This window comes from Schistocerca serialis, chromosome 6 (genome assembly GCF_023864345.2).
Source record: "Schistocerca serialis cubense isolate TAMUIC-IGC-003099 chromosome 6, iqSchSeri2.2, whole genome shotgun sequence".
NCBI classification, from domain to species: Eukaryota; Metazoa; Arthropoda; class Insecta; order Orthoptera; family Acrididae; genus Schistocerca; species Schistocerca serialis.
Genome location: NC_064643.1, coordinates 192466598 through 192485475, shown reverse-complemented (window position 1 = coordinate 192485475; position 18878 = coordinate 192466598). Strand labels below are relative to the sequence as shown.

Sequence of the window (18878 nt, the reverse complement as noted above, 5' to 3'; positions counted from 1 at the left end):
ACATAATTTTTCTCTCTTCTGCAGTTTATGTATAATCTGTAGTATACGTAAAAACGTTTGCTTGCACGTCTGCTCTATCTATAACGCTGATGTTTCGCTCATACTGTCCCACATAACAGCGCAATCTAGAGGAAGAGATCCAACCAGAATGCACAATGCGCCTGTGTCTGGACAAGTGCATGACATACAGAAATTTGAACTCAAAATCAGTGTGTCGATGCTACATAAAAATTATTATGCCTGTCCTGCAATGTTTTACCCAAAAGAAGACGACAAATGGCCATGTAAAAGGGCTCAAGGAACAACAATAAGAGAAAGACGAAAAAGAAAAGAATATACAAACGAAAACCTAATAAATGACAGTAATGCTAACCAACACTAGGAATATAATAGGTTAATAGAATGAAATGTTTTTTTTAAATGTATCGTTGTTGATATATTTAAATAAATATATGTGGTTACAAAAAAAGATCCGGCACACAGTTTTAATCTGCCAGTAAATTTCATTGGTAACCTCTGTTTTATATACTCTTAACTTTGATCATCAAGAGTTGTTTTGCTGCCGAAATAGCAAAACTACTTCAAGTGTCCCGTTTCTTAATCTAATGCCCTCAGCATCTCAGCATTGCCTGATTTAATCCGACTGCATTTCATACTCTTTTTTTTTTTTTTTTTTTTTTTTTTTTGCTTTCGTCGATATTCACCTTACACACACCATTCTGTTCGACTGCTTTTCCAAGTTCTTTGCTGTCTCTGACGGAAATCAAAGTTCTTTTATCCTTCTCCCTGAACTTTAATTCCTATTCCAAATTGATCTTTGGCTTCCTCTACAATTTGCTCAATGTACAGATTAAATGACATCGGGGATAGTCCACAACTCAGTCTCACTCCCTTCTCAACAACTGCTTCCCTTTGATTCCCCTCGACTCTTAAAACGGACGCCTGGTTTCTATAAAAGTTGTAAATAACTTTTGTTCCCTATGGTTTAACCCTGTTGCCTTCAGGGTTTGAAGGGGCGTAATTCAGCATGGTCAAATGGTTTCTCTGAGTCTACAAATGCTATAAACGTAGGTCTGCCTTTCCTTAACCTATCTTCTAAGAGAAGTCGCAGGGTCAGTATTGCCTCGCGTGTTCTACCAGTTCTCCGCAATCCAAACAGATCTTACCCGAGACCGGCTCCTACCTTTTTTTTCATTTTTCTTTAAAGAATTCCTGTTAGTATTTTACAACCACGACTTATTTAACCGATAGTTCAGTAATATTCACACCATTCAGCACGTTCTTACTTTATACCGGAAGTTATTGCATTATTTTTGAGGTCGGGGATATTTCGCCTGTCTTTTACTTCTTACACACCAGACGGATCATTTTTGTCACGGCTGGCTTTCCCAAGACTGTCAGTAGATCTGATGGTGTATGTCTACTACTCCAGGGGCTGTTTTTCGATTTACTTCTTTCACTGCTCTGTAGAATTCTTCCCGCAGTATTGAATCTCCCATCTCATTTTCATCTATATCCGTTCCCATTTCTATAATACTGCCTTCAAGTACATCTCCTTTGTGTAGACCCTCTGTACACTCATCCCACGTTCTAGCTTCGTGTTCTTTGTCTAGGATATGTTTTACATATGCTTGATATTCGTACAGCTTCTTCTCTCTTCTCCAAAGGAGCCTATAATTTTCCTGTAGGCGGTTGGGCGGTATCTATCTTTCCCAAAGTGAAATATGCTCCTCAGTCCTTACATTTGTCCTCAACCCGTTCCTGCTTAACTATTTGTCACTTCTTGTCGATCTCATATATTGCATGTTTGTATTCGCTTTCGTCTGCTTCATTTGCTACATTTCTGTATTTTCTCCTTTCATCAAATATCTCATGTGTTATGCAAAGGTTTCTGGTATGCATTGCATTTTTACCTATTTGATTGTTGTCTTCACTGTTTCAAATCTCAAAGCTACCCATTTGTCTTCTACTTTATGGCTTTCCCCTATTGTAGCCAAACGTTGCCCAATGCTCCCTCTGAAATTCTTAACAATCTTTGGTTCTTTCAGTTTACCCACTTAACGTGTCCTTAACCTCCTAACGTTTTGCCGTTTCTTCAGTATTAATTTACAGTTCATAATCAATAAATTGTGGTCAGAATCCAAGTCTTCTCCTAGAGATGTTTAACAGTTTAAAATGTGGTTCCAAAATCTCGATCTCACCAACATATAGGGTGTTCTAGAATTACGAACTTCTAGAACTTGTAGAGCAGAGTGAGTACATTTGTCCTCAAGCCGTTCCTGCTTAACTATTTGCCACTTCTTCTCTATCTCATATTTTGCATGTTTGTATTCACTTTCGTCTGCTTCATTTGCTGCATTTAGGAATCAATGTCATGAAATAGTTACTGTTTGCATGTTACAGCCATTTGAAAACATGTTGGTAAGGCGACCACTTTTACAAGTAATTTGTTGGGGGTGATCCAGTACATAAACTGTTTTACAATTCCACTCATTAATAACCAACGAAACAAATAGGAAGCTTAACTAGATTTAAAAAACATCTAAATGTACATGGATACTCTGCAAATCACATTTAAGTGCCTGGTAGAGGATAGAACCACCTTCACAATTCTCTATTATTCCAATCTCGTACAGCGCACAGAAAGAACAAACACCTGTATCTTTCCGTACGAGTTCTGATTTCACTTGTTTTATCATGGTGATCGTTTCTCTCTATGTAGGTCGGTGTCATCAAAATAATTTTGGTGATTGGAATTTCGTGAGAAGATTCCGTCCCAACGAAAAACGCCTTTCTGTTAATGACGTCCACCCCAAATCCCGTATCATTTCAATGACACTCTCTCCCATATTTAGCCATAATACAAAACGTGCTGCCTTTCTTTAAACTTTTTCGATCTACTCCGTTAATCCTATCTGACATGATTCCCACATCGCACAGCAGTATTCTAAAAGAAGACGGACAAGCGTAGTGTAGGCAGTCTCCTTTGTAGATCTGTTACATTTCGAAGTGTCCTGCCAATAAAACGCAGTCTTTGGTTGGCCATCCTCACAGTATTTTCTATGTGATTCTTCCAATTTTAGTTGTTCCTAATTGTAATAGCTAGGCATTTAGTTGATTTTACGGCCTTTATATTTGACTGGTTTATTGTGTAACCGAAGTTTAACGGATTCCTTTCAGCACTCACGTGGATGACCTCACACTTTTCGTTATTTAGGGTCAACTTCCAATTTTCGCACCATACATATCTTTCCTAAATCACTTTGCAATTTGCTTTGATCTTCTGATGACTTTACTTGTTGATAAATGACAGCGACATCTGCCAACTACCTAAGACAGCTGTTCAAATTGTTTCCCAATTCGGTGATATAGATAAGGAACAGCAAAGGGCCTATAACACTAACTTAAGGAACGCCAGAAATCACTTCTGTTTTAATCGATGACTGACCGTAAATTGCTACAAACTGTGACCTCTGACAGGAAATCAGGAATCGAGTCACGTAACTGAGACGAAATTCCATAAGCACGCAACGTCACTACAAGCCGCTTGTGTGGTACAGTGTCCAAAGGCTTCCGGAAATCCAGAAATAGGGAATCAATTTGAAATCCCTTGTTAATAGCACTAAATACTTCATGCGAGTAAAGAGCTAATTGGGTTTCACAAAAATGATATTTTCTGAAACCGTGTTGACTGTGTGCCAATAGACCGTTTTCTTCGAGGTAATTCATAACGTTCGAACACAATATATGTTCCAAAATACTGCTGCGTATCGACGTTAATGTTATGGGCCTGTAATTTAGTGGATTACTCCTACTATCTTTTTTGAATACTGGTGTGACCTGTGCAACTTCCCAGTCTTTGGGTACGGATGTTTCGTCGAGCGAACGGTTGTATATGATTGTTGAGTATGGAGCTAATGCATGAGCATACTCTGAAAGGAACCTAATTAGTATACAGTGTGGACCAGAAGACTTGCTTTTGTTATGTGATTTAAGTTTTGCTCCACTACTCCGAGGATATTTATTTCTACATTACTCATGTTGGCAGCTGTTCTTGAGTAGAAATCTGGAATATTTACTTCGGAGGGCTGGTTCAGTAACTCTGCTATGGCGGCACTGTCTTCTATACTATCTCCATTGCAATCGCACAGAGAAGGCATTGATTGTGTATTGCCACTCGCATACTTTACATACGTCCAGAATCGCTTTGGATTTTCTGCCTGGTTCTGAGAAAAGTTTCGTTGTGAAAACTGTTACAAGCATTTCGCGTTGAAGTCCGCGCTAAATTTCGAGCTTCTGTGAAAGATAGCCAATCTTGGGGATTTTGCATCTGTTTAAATTTGGCATTTTTGGGTTCGTCGTTTCTGCAAGAGTGTTCTGACACGTTTCGTGCACCAAGAAGGATCAGCTCCGTCGTATGTTAATTTATTTCGCATAAATCTCTCAACTGCTGCCGATGCTATTTCTTTTAATTCAAGCCACATCTTATCGATACGTATATTGTTAATTGTCTCTCAGGAAGGCGTCAAGTGAATTTTTATCTACTTTTTTGAACAGGTATATTTTTCGTTTATTTCTGGAGGATTTGGGGGTTACAATATTCAGCCTCGCTCCGACAATCCTGTGTTCACTAATCCCTGTATCCGTTTTGATGCTCGTTATTAACTTAGGGTTATTTGTTGCTCTGATCCAAAGTGACACACATCATTGGTACTGATGTCAGCCACTACCTGCAGTTGGCTGCAGCCTGCGCTGTTCATGGCCTCCGGTAGGACCCGTTCCACATCTGGAATGACTATTGTCTCTCTGATTCACGTAATACATAGGTAAGGGGATGGAAGTGAAAAGAGTTGTTAATGCATGCCATTTTAGCTTCCATGGTGACTGGCGAGTTGTACATGTACTATCGGAATATGTTCCACATCGTATGCAAGCAGACAGACATCGCTGGGCAGAGAGAGACGGGAGGGGAAATAAAGCAACAACTAAAACCACTGACACCATAAGTGACTAATAATTTGAAACTGGCAACTGACATGGATGTGGCATTAATTTCTTTTAATACTGAAGTAAAAATCTTGTAAAAATCGTACAAAATGAATTTTGCCAGCATCTTTATTTTCTGGGAAAATATCATGTAAACAGGTTGATATATTATTATTAGGTATGTGTTAACTGTCCTGATTTGATCAGGTAAATAGACACTGAAATGTACGTTAAATGTAACACTTGTCTCTTACAATCATAACACGATCAAAATCCACTGAGAAATTTCACACACCCTAGGCTAATCAGCAGAAGATACTTGTGTAAATAAAAAAGTTTCAATGAAACACGTTTTTAAACCAGGCTAAAAAGTATAAAATCATTTCTCCTAGGCCCACACAAAAGTCTTGCCACGAACAGATAGTACTGGAGATTTGTCTTTGTAAGTTTTTAGCTGGTATGAAAATATTTGTAAGAGGTATAACTACAAACGTGGGATATATACACTCCTGGAAATTGAAATAAGAACACCTTGAATTCATTGTCCCAGGAAGGGGAAACTTTATTGACACATTCCTGGGGTCAGATACATCACATGATCACACTGACAGAACCACAGGCACATAGCCACAGGCAACAGAGCATGCACAATGTCGGCACTAGTACAGTGTATATCCACCTTTCGCAGCAATGCAGGCTGCTATTCTCCCATGGAGACGATCGTAGAGATGCTGGATGTAGTCCTGTGGAACGGCTTGCCATGCCATTTCCACCTGGCGCCTCAGTTGGACCAGCGTTCGTGCTGGACGTGCAGACCGCGTGAGACGACGCTTCATCCAGTCCCAAACATGCTCAATGGGGGACAGATCCGGAGATCTTGCTGGCCAGGGTAGTTGACTTACACCTTCTAGAGCACGTTGGGTGGCACGGGATACATGCGGACGTGCATTGTCCTGTTGGAACAGCAAGTTCCCTTGCCGCTCTAGGAATGGTCGAACGATGGGTTCGATGACGGTTTGGATGTACCGTGCACTATTCAGTGTCCCCTCGACGATCACCAGTGGTGTACGGCCAGTGTAGGAGATCGCTCCCCACACCATGATGCCGGGTGTTGGCCCTGTGTGCCTCGGTCGTATGCAGTCCTGATTGTGGCGCTCACCTGCACGGCGCCAAACACGCATACGACCATCATTGGCACCAAGGCAGAAGCGACTCTCATCGCTGAAGACGACACGTCTCCATTCGTCCCTCCATTCACGCCTGTCGCGACACCACTGGAGGCGGGCTGCACGATGTTGGGGCGTGAGCGGAAGACGGCCTAACGGTGTGCGGGACCGTAGCCCAGCTTCATGGAGACGGTTGCGAATGGTCCTCGCCGATACCCCAGGAGCAACAGTGTCCCTAATTTGCTGGGAAGTGGCGGTGCGGTCCCCTACGGCACTGCGTAGGATCCTACGGTCTTGGCGTGCATCCGTGCGTCGCTGCGGTCCGGTCGCAGGTCGACGGGCACGTGCACCTTCCACCGACCACTGGCGACAACATCGATGTACTGTGGAGACCTCACGCCCCACGTGTTGAGCAATTCGGCGGTACGTCCACCCGGCCTCCCGCATGCGCACTATACGCCCTCGCTCAAAGTCCGTCAACTGCACATACGGTTCACGTCCACGCTGTCGCGGCATGCTACCAGTGTTAAAGACTGCGATGGAGCTCCGTATACCACGGCAAACTGGCTGACACTGACGGCGGCGGTGCACAAATGCTGCGCAGCTAGCGCCATTCGACGGCCAACACCGCGGTTCCTGGTGTGTCCGCTGTGCCGTGCGTGTGATCATTGCTTGTACAGCCCTCTCGCAGTGTCCGGAGCAAGTATGGGGGTCTGACACACCGGTGTCAATGTGTTCTTTTTTCCATTTCCAGGAGTGTAGAATAAATAATTGTTACGACATGAAAAATTCGTGGATTAATTATATACTGCCGCATCTTACAGGTCCTCATAATCACAAATATTCTGTGTGGGGTTGGGAGTCTGTATTAGGACCAGGAGTAGAATTTTATACGTTTTAGTCCAGTTTAATAACATCTTATGTTAGGAATTTAATTTTAGTTAAATAATTATTCGTGAGCATTGTTTCCATTATAAGTTGTTTCTTTGAAACCCTTACCTTTCGGAATGCCAAACGTATCCTTATCTGACTATTTCTCAACTTCCTCTCCCGTTTTTCTGTGTATTATTATTGTGATGTAAGTAAGAATCGGCGAACAATAGTGTTTACTTGGTATGAGACCCCGCCGATATTGGACGGCCGCAGCGGCTATCGGCCTGCAGAGGCCTGACCATTGTGTGCACAGACCGAGGCGCAGGCGTGCGCGCGACTCTTGTTCCGCTGGAGGCGGCAGGTCGGCCGGCATTCCTGCAGACGCGCCGACTCGCCGCCATCAAAGGCTTTCTGGAGGCTCCGCTAATGAAATGGCGCCTGTCTCCGGCGCTCACCTGGTGGGCGGCCGCCTTTGACAGCACACGGCGCCTCGCCTCGCCACGCCACGCCACGCGGTGCGGTGCGATGTGATGCGATGCGGCGCCACCACCGCCGGTGCGACACATCCGATCCGACAAGCCGAACCACCCCCATACCGCAGAAGCCTCAGGCAGCTCTGCCCGATTACTGCCTGTTGCGCGTTTGCTGATCTTCCGCATCGTTATCCTTCAGTATACGGGAAACTGGACGTACGTTCATCTCTTGTCTTTCCATCACATGCCAACTTCTCCAGTTCCACGCGATTTACCTGTGCATACCGGGTGATTGTAATTAAACTGTAGCTACTCAAGGAAGTCAAGTGAGGGCAGTAATTACACTACTGGCCAGTAAAATTGATACACCACGAAGATGACGTGCTACAGACGCAAAATTTAACCGAAACGAAGATGATGTTGTGATATGCAAATGATTAGCTTTTCAGAGCATTCGCACAAGGTTGGCGCCGGTGGCGAACCCTACAACGTGCTGACATGAGAATAGTTTCCAATCGATTTCTCATACGCAAACAGCAATTGACCGGCGTAGCCTAGTGGAACGTTGTTCAAAAATGGTTCAAATGGCTCTGAGCACTATGGGACTCAACTCCTCAGGTCATTAGTCCCCTAGAACTTAGAACCAGTTAAGCCTAACTAACCTAAGGACATCAGAAACATCCATGCCTGAGGCAGGATTCGAACCTGCGACCGTAGCGGTCTTGCGGTTCCAGACTGCAGCGCCTTTAACCGCACGGCCACTTCGGCCGGCTGAAACGTTGTTGTGATGCTTCGTGTAAGGAGGAGCAGAATGCGTACCATCACGTTTCCGACTTTGATAAAGGTCGGATTGTAGCCTATCGTGATTGCGGTTTATCGTATCGTGATATTGCTGCTCGCGTTGGTCGAGATCCAATGACTGTTAGCAGAATATGGAAACGGTGGGTTCGGGAGAGTAATACGGAACGCCGTGCTCGATCCCAACGGCCTCGTATCACTAGCAGTCCAGATGACAGGCATCTTATCCGCATGGCTGTACTGGATCGTGCAGCCACGTCTCGATCCCTGAGTCAACTGATGGGGACGTTTGCAAGACAACATCCATCTGCACGAACAGTTCGACGACGTTTGCGGCAGCATGGACTATCAGCTCGGAGACCATGGCTGCGGTTACACTTGACGCTGCATCACAGACAGGAGCGCCTGCGATGGTTAACTCAACGACGAACATGGTGGCACGAATGGCAAAACGTCATTTTTTCGCATGAATTCAGGTTCTGTTTACAGCATCATGATGGTCACATCCGTTTCTCGCGTCATCGCGGTGAACTCACATTGTAAGCGTGTATTCGTCATCGCCAAACTGGCGTATCACCCGGCGTGATGGTATGGGGTGCCATTGCTTACACGTCTCGGTCACCATTTGTTCGCACTGACGGCACTTTGAACAGTGGACGTTACATTTCAGATGTGTTACGACCCGTGGCTCTACCCTTCATTCGATCCCTGCAAAACCCTACATTTCAGCAGGATAATGCACGACCGTATGTTCCAGATCCTGTACGGGCCTTTCTGGGTACAGAAAGTGTCCTGGCCAGCACACTCTCCAGATCTCTCACCAATTGAAAACATCTGGGCAGTGGTGGCCGAGCAACTGGCTCGTCACAATACGCCAGTCACTACCCTTGATTAACCGTGGTGTCGTGTTGAAGCTGCATGCTCAGCTGTACCTGTACACGCTCTGTTTGACCCAATGCCCAGGCGTATCAAGGCGAGAGGCGGTTGTTTTGGCTACTGATTTCTCAGGATCTATGCACCCAAATTGCGTGAAAATGTAAGTACAAGTCAGTTCTAGTATAATATATTTGTCCAATGAATACCCGTTTATCATATGCATTTCTTCTTAGTGTAGCAATTTTGTTGGCCATTAGTGTATCAAAGGCCAGCGAAACGTCTCAGATATGCCAATACGTTACTACTGAACCAATGTACGCTTGAAAAAGATTAGTTCCAGCTGTGGCCACCAGCTGCAAATCTGGCTCTGTATACTATTCGTCTGACAATATTCCAGCCACGCTGTTATTTTACAAGCCGTAACTGGAGAGAACAATGTAGCTATCAAGGAGAGAGACCATGCGTTATTAGTGAAACTGCTTTATGGGAACGCCAGCAATTACTGTGCTGCGTATAGAGATTACTGCTGACTGATTGATCGGAGACGCCAAGTACGTCAACTGGTTTCAAGGAACTGGTAATGAAAATGGAAAACGCGGGTGATCTTGGTGTGGCAGCTGGAAGTGGCAGGCACCCCATCCAGTGGAAGTTATTGGCCAGGTTGCTGCTGCTGTAACTGATTATGCAGTGCTAGTGCTAGTGCTCACACGGTGTCACGAAAGCTGTCCATGCCATGGCCAAATCTATGGAAAGCTCTCGTTCTATTTAACACTAGTATCAACGTAAGATCCTAGTCACTACAGCAAATGAAACCTATGATCCGCAGCAACGTTCTAAATTTGCCCTTTGGTTTCTGGCACGGATCTAAGTTAATGACATGTGCTAGCGCAGTATTGTATGGAGTAACGAGGCACATTTTACATGTGACTGTGCAGTGTGGATTCACAAGCACCTTGATACTCTGGTCGTTCTTCTTTGAAGAGAATAAACCCAGAGGCCGTGTAAATTTCACCGTGATGTCCGCACGTTATCGACACCTCCTTGTACAGCACATAATTCCTGATTCGGAAGAACTCAACTGTCTGGACACCAATATTTTAATACAAGATGTGGCAATGTCTCATGTCATTTTCCCAGTGGAAGGCCTTCTTAATTCTACCTTCCATGAGCGTGTTATTTCCGGAGGCACCCCAGATTCATGACCTCCAGTATCATCTGAGATGAATCCATGTGACATTTGGTTCAGAGGATATCTAAAAGAAGGCGTTTGTCAACGACACCTTCGTTCTTTACCTTTTCTGGATTCAAATATAGAGGAATGTGTTGCTCAGTTTCAACTGATCTCCTGCAAGCAACTGTTGATCACGTCGTTTTACAGATGCAGCATCTCGTCAATGTGTCCGGTGCTCATACTGAGTAAACGGTATAAGCAGCAGTTAACTGTAAAATAAAAATTATGCCATTCTCACTTCTTTGACCTTTTCTGACCACGTCCCGTTCGTAATCCATTACATAATAAAACATTTCTATACGTCTTTCTTGCATTGACAGCACGAGATTTACAGCTGGTGACTAAAATTGGAGCTACCTTTCTTTTAGCGTAAATCGGTTTCGCATTAACGCATCAGAACAGCTACCCAGCTTCATTGCCATACAATAACTGCGGCCCACTCTGGACCTCTCTACCTGCATTGTCATTATAACCACCTGCGTATGCTACACAAGTCACAATTACGGAACCGAGCGTGGTGGCGCAGTCGTTAGCACACTGGACTCGCATTCGGGAGGACGAAGGTTCAATACCGCGACCGGCCATCCTGATTTAGATTTTCCGTGACTTCGCTACATTGCTTCAGGAAACTCCGGAATGGTTCCATTCAAAGGGCAAGGCCGACTTCCTTCCCAATCCTTCCCCAATCCGATGACACTGGTGACCTCTCTGCCTGGTCTCCTCCCCCAGAACACCCTCCCCCCCCCCCTTCCCCACACACACAATACGGAGCACGGCGCATGGATTCTTGCGCCTCTGCTAGTCTCTGCCTTTACTGTTCTACTCGTAAATGGAGCGGATCTAAGCGAGATGTGTGTCGGAAGAAACGAAGGAAGTAAGCGAATTTGGGCTTAATCGGGAAGGAAACGTTGCTGCTGTCTGTTCTCGTCGGTTCTCTAAACTTTCTCACTGGTTAATGTTAGTTGGTGCATAAACATGGAGAGTGCATGCCACAGTACTATTTAGGTCATCATAACCGCAACGAAGTCTGGTAAGGTGTTTCTTCTGTGTACAGTGTCAGGCGCACTGTCCACTTGTCGTTCGTACTTGCATCCTATAATGCTACGACAGGTGTATACGAGCAGATACATGCTGCGATATTTCGAGATTACATGTGATGTAGACACATCGGGTATATTGTGGTGTTTCAACTTTGCGTTTGATACTGGATATATAGCTGAAATCGCTACAGTTTTAAATAAATGGCCATTAAAACATTCAGTCAAATGGCAGAAATCTCATTCAAAAATCGAAAAAAATTCTCATCAATAGTTTGCGAAAAGAATGTTTTCGACTTTCCAGGTATATCCGTTCGAATTCATGGGCCATTTCCATTATACTCAAGTGTTGGTTGAACTTATCTGTAAAAAATGTAGCCTCACGCCTCTCGATTACTGCGATGTCTTCCTTTAGTCGGACCCCGTGGGGGACCAAACACTCGAGCAGTACTCAATAATCGGTCGCGTAAGTTTTTTCTATGCGACCTTATTTCCAGATAAGCAACAGTGTCATAGAAACTTCCTGGCAGATTAAGACTATGTGCCGGACCGAGACTCGAACTCTGGACCTTTGCCTAGGTAAAAAGGTCCCGAGTTCGAGTCTCGGTCCAGCACACAGTTTTAATCTGCCAGGAAGTTTCATATCAGCGCACACTCCGCTGCAGAGTGAAAATCTCATTCTGGAGTGTAATAGAACTCTACCACAAACTGAAATCGGCCAACAACCGACCTTACGTTCTCGTTTCATTTCATGTCAAATTGGAATTTTTATACCAACATATTAAGCGAAGTCGCTCTGTCAACCAGCATGCCTCTAATACTGTAATCACACATTATAGGGATGTTTTTGTTATTAATTCGCATCAACTCGAGTTTTTCTACATTTAGACCAATCTGCCATTCATCACACCAAATAGAAACGCTGTCCACTTCATCCTGTATTCTTTTGCAATTACTCAATAATGAAACTAACCCTTATACTACAGAATCGTCAGCCAACAGTCGCAGATTGCTGCTCACCCTGTCTGTCAAATCGTTAATAGGCAGTAAGAGCGATCGTGTCTCACACCCCGACGATATATTTGTCCTTGATGAACAGTCGCCTCCCTGGCCAATGTACTAGGTACTATTCCTTAAAAGGTGTTCAAGCTACTAACATACCTTAGAAGCTATTCCTTCGGACGTGTCTGACACAACAGACACCATGCGTTCATATAATTGATTCGTCTCCATGGGCAATGGATCTGCCTTCTTCAGTACGGGCGCACAATTAGGTCCGGCCTCCGGCGGCAATCTCATAATAGCGAGCATGGAGAAAATGAACAGGGACCGAGGATAAGCTGTGCTCGGTGGGAATGTGGGATGTGGGTCAGCCGTGAACCGAGAAGACATACTCCGCGCAGTTGTTGTAAAGGTAGGTCCCGGATGGCGCAGTAGCTACCACACCTGCCTAGCACGCAGAAGATCGCATGTTCGGATCCCGATCCGTCACACATTTCCACTCGTCGCTGCTCGTTTCGCGTACTGTCCCGATGCAGATGATATCAGTAATTCCTTTCCTATCTTTTGCTCTCCCTCCACTTTCCATTTACATATGACTTATAGTGTAGCACTTTGTGCAATGCTTTTCTGAAATCTACGAATAAGGAATCTGGTCAGTTGCCATTCATTCAAGGTTCGCAGGCAACGATTCAAGGTTTCGTAAGACAAAGTTTTTCTAAATCCTTGTCGATTTGTGAACGGAAGGTCTTCTCGCCCGTTCTTATAGTACAGGCTGTGATGGCTCTACGGATGTCGGCCGGCCGCCGTGTCAACCTCTGCCATATGGCGTTATGAGGATGCGGTGTGGAGGGGCATGTGGTCAGCACACAGCTCTCTCTGCTGTTTTGCATACTTTTCAGACCATGGAGCCGCTACTAATAGTTAAGGTAGTTTTTCAGTTGGCATCACAATGCTGAGTACATCCCGTACCGGTCCTCTCATCAAGGAAAAGTCCTTGGCAGTACATGGAATCGAACCTGGGTCACCCACATGGCAGACGCAACACGGTGACCACTCAAATACAACGTTAGAAAGGACATAAAATTACTAAATTTTACTTATTCTACTTACAGGGCGGTCCTTTGATCGTGACAGGGCCAAATATCTCACGAAATAAACGTCAAACGAAAAAACTACAAAGAACGAAACTAGTCTAGCTTGAAGGGGGAAGCCAGATGGTGCTACGGTTGTCCCGCTAGATGGCGCTGCCATAGGTCAAACGGATATCAACTGCGTTTCTAAAATAGGAACCACCACTTTTATTACATATTCGTGTAGTACGTAAAGAAATATGAATGTTTTAGTTGGACCACTTTCTTCGCTTTGTGATAGATTGCGCTGTGATAGTCACACACATATGCCTCACAATATTAGACGAACAGTTGGTAACAGGTAGGTTTTTTAAATTAAAACACAGAACGTAGGTACGTTTGGACATTTTATTTCGGTTGTTCAAATATGTATACATGTACCTTTGTGAACTTATCATTTCTGAGAACGCATGCTGTTACAGCGTGATTACCTGTAAATACCACATTAATCCAATAAATGCTAAAAATTATGTCCGTCAACCTCAATGCATTTGGTAATATGTGTAATGACATTCCTCTCAACAGCGAGTAGTTCGCCTTCCGTAATGTTCGAACATGCGTTGTCAATGCGCTGACGCATGTTGTCACGCGTTGTCGGTGGATCACGATAGAAAATATCCTACAACTTTCCCCACAGAAAGAAATCCAGGGACGTCAGATCCGGTGAAAGTTCGGGCCATTCGACGACCAATCCACCTGTCATGAAATATGCTATTCAGTACCGCTTCAACTGCACGCGAGCTATGTGCCGGACATCCATCATGTTGGAAGTACATCGCCATTCTGTTATACGGTAAAAAATCCTGTGGTAACATCGGTAGAACATTACGTAGGAAATCAGCATAAATAGCACCATTTAGATTGCAATCGAAAAAATGGGGGCCAATTATCCTTCCTCCCATAGTGCCGCACCATACATTAACCCTCCAAGGTCGCAGAGGTTCCACTTGTCGCAGCCATCGTGCATTTTCCGTTGCCCAATAGTGCATATTATGCCGGATTACGTTACTGCTGCCAAACAGAACGCGTTCAAAAAATCTGTCATCGTCCCGTAATTTCTCTTGTGCCCAGTGGCAGAACTGTACACGACGTTCAAAGTCGTCGCCATTCAATTCCTGATGCATAGAAATATGGTACGGACGCAGTAGATGTTGATGTAGCATTCTCAACACCGACGTTTTTGAGATTCCCGATTCTCGCGCAGTTTGTCTGCTACTGAAGTGCGGATTAGCCGCGACAGCAGCTAAAACACCTACTTGGGCATCATCATTTGTGGCAGGTCGTGGTTGACGTTTCACATGTAGCTGAACACTTCCTGTTTCCTTAAATAACATAACTATCCGGCGAACGGTCCGGACACTTAGACGATGTCGTCCAGGATACCGAGCAGCATACATAGCACACGCCCGTTGGGCATTTTGATCACAATAGCCATACATCAACACGATATCGACCTTTCCCGCAATTGGTAAACGGTCCATTTTAACCAGGGTAATGTATCACGAGGCAAATACCGCCCGCACTGGCGGAATGTTACGTGATACCACGTACTTATACGTTTGTGACTATTACTGCGCCATCTATCACAAAGCAAAAAAAGTGGACGAACTAAAACATTCATATTTCTTTACGTACTACACGAATATGCAATAAAAATGGAGGTTCCTATTTTTAAAAAACACAGTTGATATCCGTTTGATCTATGGCAGCCCCATCTAGCGGGCGAACCATAGCGCCATCTGGTTTCCCCCTTCAAGCTAGACGAGTTTCGTTCTTTGTAGTTTTTTCGTTTGATGCTTATTTCGTGAGATATTTGGCCCGGTGACTATCAATAGACCACCCTGTTTACAGTAAAGTATCCAGTGTTACAAAATGAGTTTGTGGATTTAATGGCTTAGTAGCAGTTATTACATTCAACTTATAGTAATTATAAATATTACATGAAATGAAAGAGAAAGTCAACAGTTTTTTTCTATACTTGTGCGCATGTACATGCGCTGTTATCTGTGTCATCCGTTGTAAAACAGTACAATGAAGGTGGCGACTAGTGAACTGAAAACTTTTTGTGTTTTACAGTCTGCAAGGACTGAATCCTTTGTTATAGTGCCACGTGCGTTCCGTGTTAAGTTCCACTGTAATCCTCCAAGTGATGATAAGTCGAATGGTATCATCAGTTTGAAACAACAGCTGTTTCGGCAAACGCAAGAGTGCGGGATGACCACGACTGACCGAAGAACGTGTTAACAAGTGAGAGAGTTTCTCGTGTGTAGCCACAAGAAATCAGTTTGGCAGGGTAGTCGTGAATAAGCAGTTCCAGTGTCGTCTGTGTGGAGACATTTAAGGAGACTCTTACAGCTACATAGGGCAACGGTCTTGCCGCAGTGAATACACCGGTTCCCGTCAGATCACCGAATTTAAGCGCTGTCGGGCGTGGCCGGCATTTGGATGGGTGACCATTCGGGCCACCATGCACTGTTACCATTTTTCGGGGTGCATTCACCCTCGTGATACCAACTGAGGAGCTCCTCGACTGAATAGTAGAAACTCCGGTCACAGAAAACCATCATAACGACCGGGAGAGTGGTGTGCTGACCACATGCCCCTCCTATCTGCATCCTCAGCTGATGATGACACGGCGGTCGGATGATCCCGATGGGCCACTTGTGGCTTGAAGACGGAGTGCTTACAGCTACATGCCTACAGTTGTTACAAGCTCTAAATCGTGCAAACTACGGTGTACCTCCCAATCACCGAGCGAGGTGGCGCAGTGGTTAGCACACTGGACTCACATTTGGGAGAAGGATGGTTCAGACCCGCGTCCGGCCATCCTGATTCACGTTTTCTGTTATTTCCCTAAATCGATTCAGGCAAATGCCGGGATTGTTCCTCTGAAGGGCATGGCCGACTGTCTTCCCCATACTTCCCTAATCCGATGTCACCGATGACCTCGCAGTTTGGTCTCCTCCCCCAAGTCAATCAATCAACCAAGTTACCGAAATGCTGTTGCATGACGATGAAGATTTTCTGCACCCTGCCGTCTTCAGTAATGGATCGACATTTCACCTAAATCGAAATGCGATCACACATAATGTCTGCGTCTGGGCATCAGAAGATCCACATGATGTGGTAGAGCTGCAACGAGACACCCATAAATTTGATCTTCCTTCTGCCACATCTTGGCGGATGGGTTATGGGCTTTCTTCTGAGGTGCAGCAACTGTAGACAGTGATTCTTACCTTGATGCGCTAGACCTATGTGCAAACGAAGATGTAACCTACGGCTGGACTAACCGCAAGAGGCGGGGTGAGAGATATTGTATCACATGCCCTCCATGTTCATCCGATCTGACTGCATGCGAATTTTAGCTTTGAGGGATCATAAAAGATTATTGATATGTGCCTCCGCCACCAGGTAATCTAGTCGACTTCATAAACAGGATTGAAGCACTTGTTACAACAGTTACACCGAACCACGTATGGGAATAACTCGCCTGTCGACTCAACTGGTGACGCGTGACGAATGGTGTTCACATCGAAAACTTGTAAGAAAATATGTTTGATTTGCTCTTTCGTTTGATGTAATGTTTATAATTTTCAATTGTAAGTAATGAATGCTACAAGGCCATTAAACCCCAATATTCATTTGGAGATTCCGGGTGGTAAGAATCCATGATTAAATTTGTAGGTCATTCGACGGTATTCTGCGTACGACGTTTAATACATGAAACTTTCAGATGTAGTAGTAACTTTGACTCTATCCCGGCTGAGAATGGAGACCAGTTAGTGTGAAGCATACGGCCACATAGTTCCATGCTATTTCAAGCTATACTAGAGTTAATCAACTGTATCAGGTGACATACGGTGGCGTGTCAGTCTCCCCGCAAACCGTGACCAGGTGTGTTCAATGGATGTGAATGATATGGTAGCCAGGACAACGGCCTTGCGTTACATTGTTGGAAGACAACGGCACAGAGCTACCGAATGCAGTTCAAAGGTCAGAAATTTAACGGTCCTGTCCAAATTACGGATTCTGCGAACTGAAAGGAACCCCGTATCAGCACGCCAAACGCTTTGTCCGTAACGTGATACTGAATGCAATCTGGCCTCGCTCGATTTCCTCGGAGTCTTTGTATGTGGATATGTTCATAGTAATTCTATACGAAGACCCGGGACGCTTCTGAAAACAAGCCGTGGTGCCAATTTTATGTCCTGCATTATCATTCGGTCCACCATTGTCGTTTTCTGCGAACTTAATTTCATTGTTTAGATCATGTGTTAAAAAGTTGTCAGCTTCGACTCCTCTTGAGAATACCGGATTGTGCCAAGTTCCTCGTTTTAAATGCCATGGATCTGGGTGTCTGCATTTGTGATAATTATATCTTGAAAATCCAGCACAAACTCAGTAATACAGGGTCTTCTTTTATTTGCTCGTAAAATTTGTTTGGTCAGTGGTCAGCCGGTTTGGGTTTACTCATGTTCCGACTATAAAGAAGGCATTCCCCTTTCTCGTAAGGTACCTATCTTATTACTGGGGAGTGTGTAGTTCGTTGTTATGGCGTCCAATCCGATTGAACCTGAGATATTCCTTAAAAGCTTTCTCCTCTTGGCTTCTAACTTCTCATTCAGATTCTCCTATCCACACAAAGACAATCTCTTGCGTACATTTTCTACAATCGTAGTGCCCAAGTTTTGCGTTCAACGACACATATCATTTGTTGAAATTTTAGTCATCTTGTTCATATCGGATATGAAGGCTCTCATCCACTGTCCATTTTACTTGAACTGAAATTTAATTATATATTATATTAGAAACGTAGTAATTTACGTTTGTTTATAATTACGTACAGTCGATACTTACCTCGTCAGTCCTTAAACTTTCAAGACTTGATCAGTAAAAAATTGAGAAATGTGAAGATGGTGGTTTTAGTGCTTCAAGTGTTTCACATAGTTTCTCCCCACTTCAATACAAGGCACAGAACGTGTCATATAACCATGTGAAACTGTCAGAAACGTCCTTCTTTGGGATGTTATTCAACTCGCGCTCCACATTGCCTTGAATATCGGTTGTGTGGCAAAAGCGTTGACCGTTAATGTGAATGTCTGCACTTGATCGTTTTGTGCTAGTTCGTCTTGATGCCATCAAGTCCCATCACCTGTGCTGATTTTCTTGCGGGACAGAACGGTCCGCGTTCTACATTTCAATCAAGTCGCGGCAGGCGTTTTGTTCGGGAGTCAAGATGTGTGGGACAAAGTTTGCTCACACTTTTTTCTTCTTCAAAATATTCTGAAAAATTTCTTAAGCAGGCG

At 44.3% G+C, this 18878-nt stretch overlaps 1 protein-coding gene and 1 pseudogene across 1 annotated transcript in view; both read left to right on the top strand.

The window, feature by feature from the left end:
• LOC126484743 (lachesin-like) overlaps positions 1 to 18878 on the top strand; it is a 530047-nt gene that overhangs the window by 407954 nt on the left and 103215 nt on the right. The window lies entirely within an intron of this gene.
• Positions 15936 to 16053, top strand: LOC126485189 (5S ribosomal RNA; annotated as a pseudogene).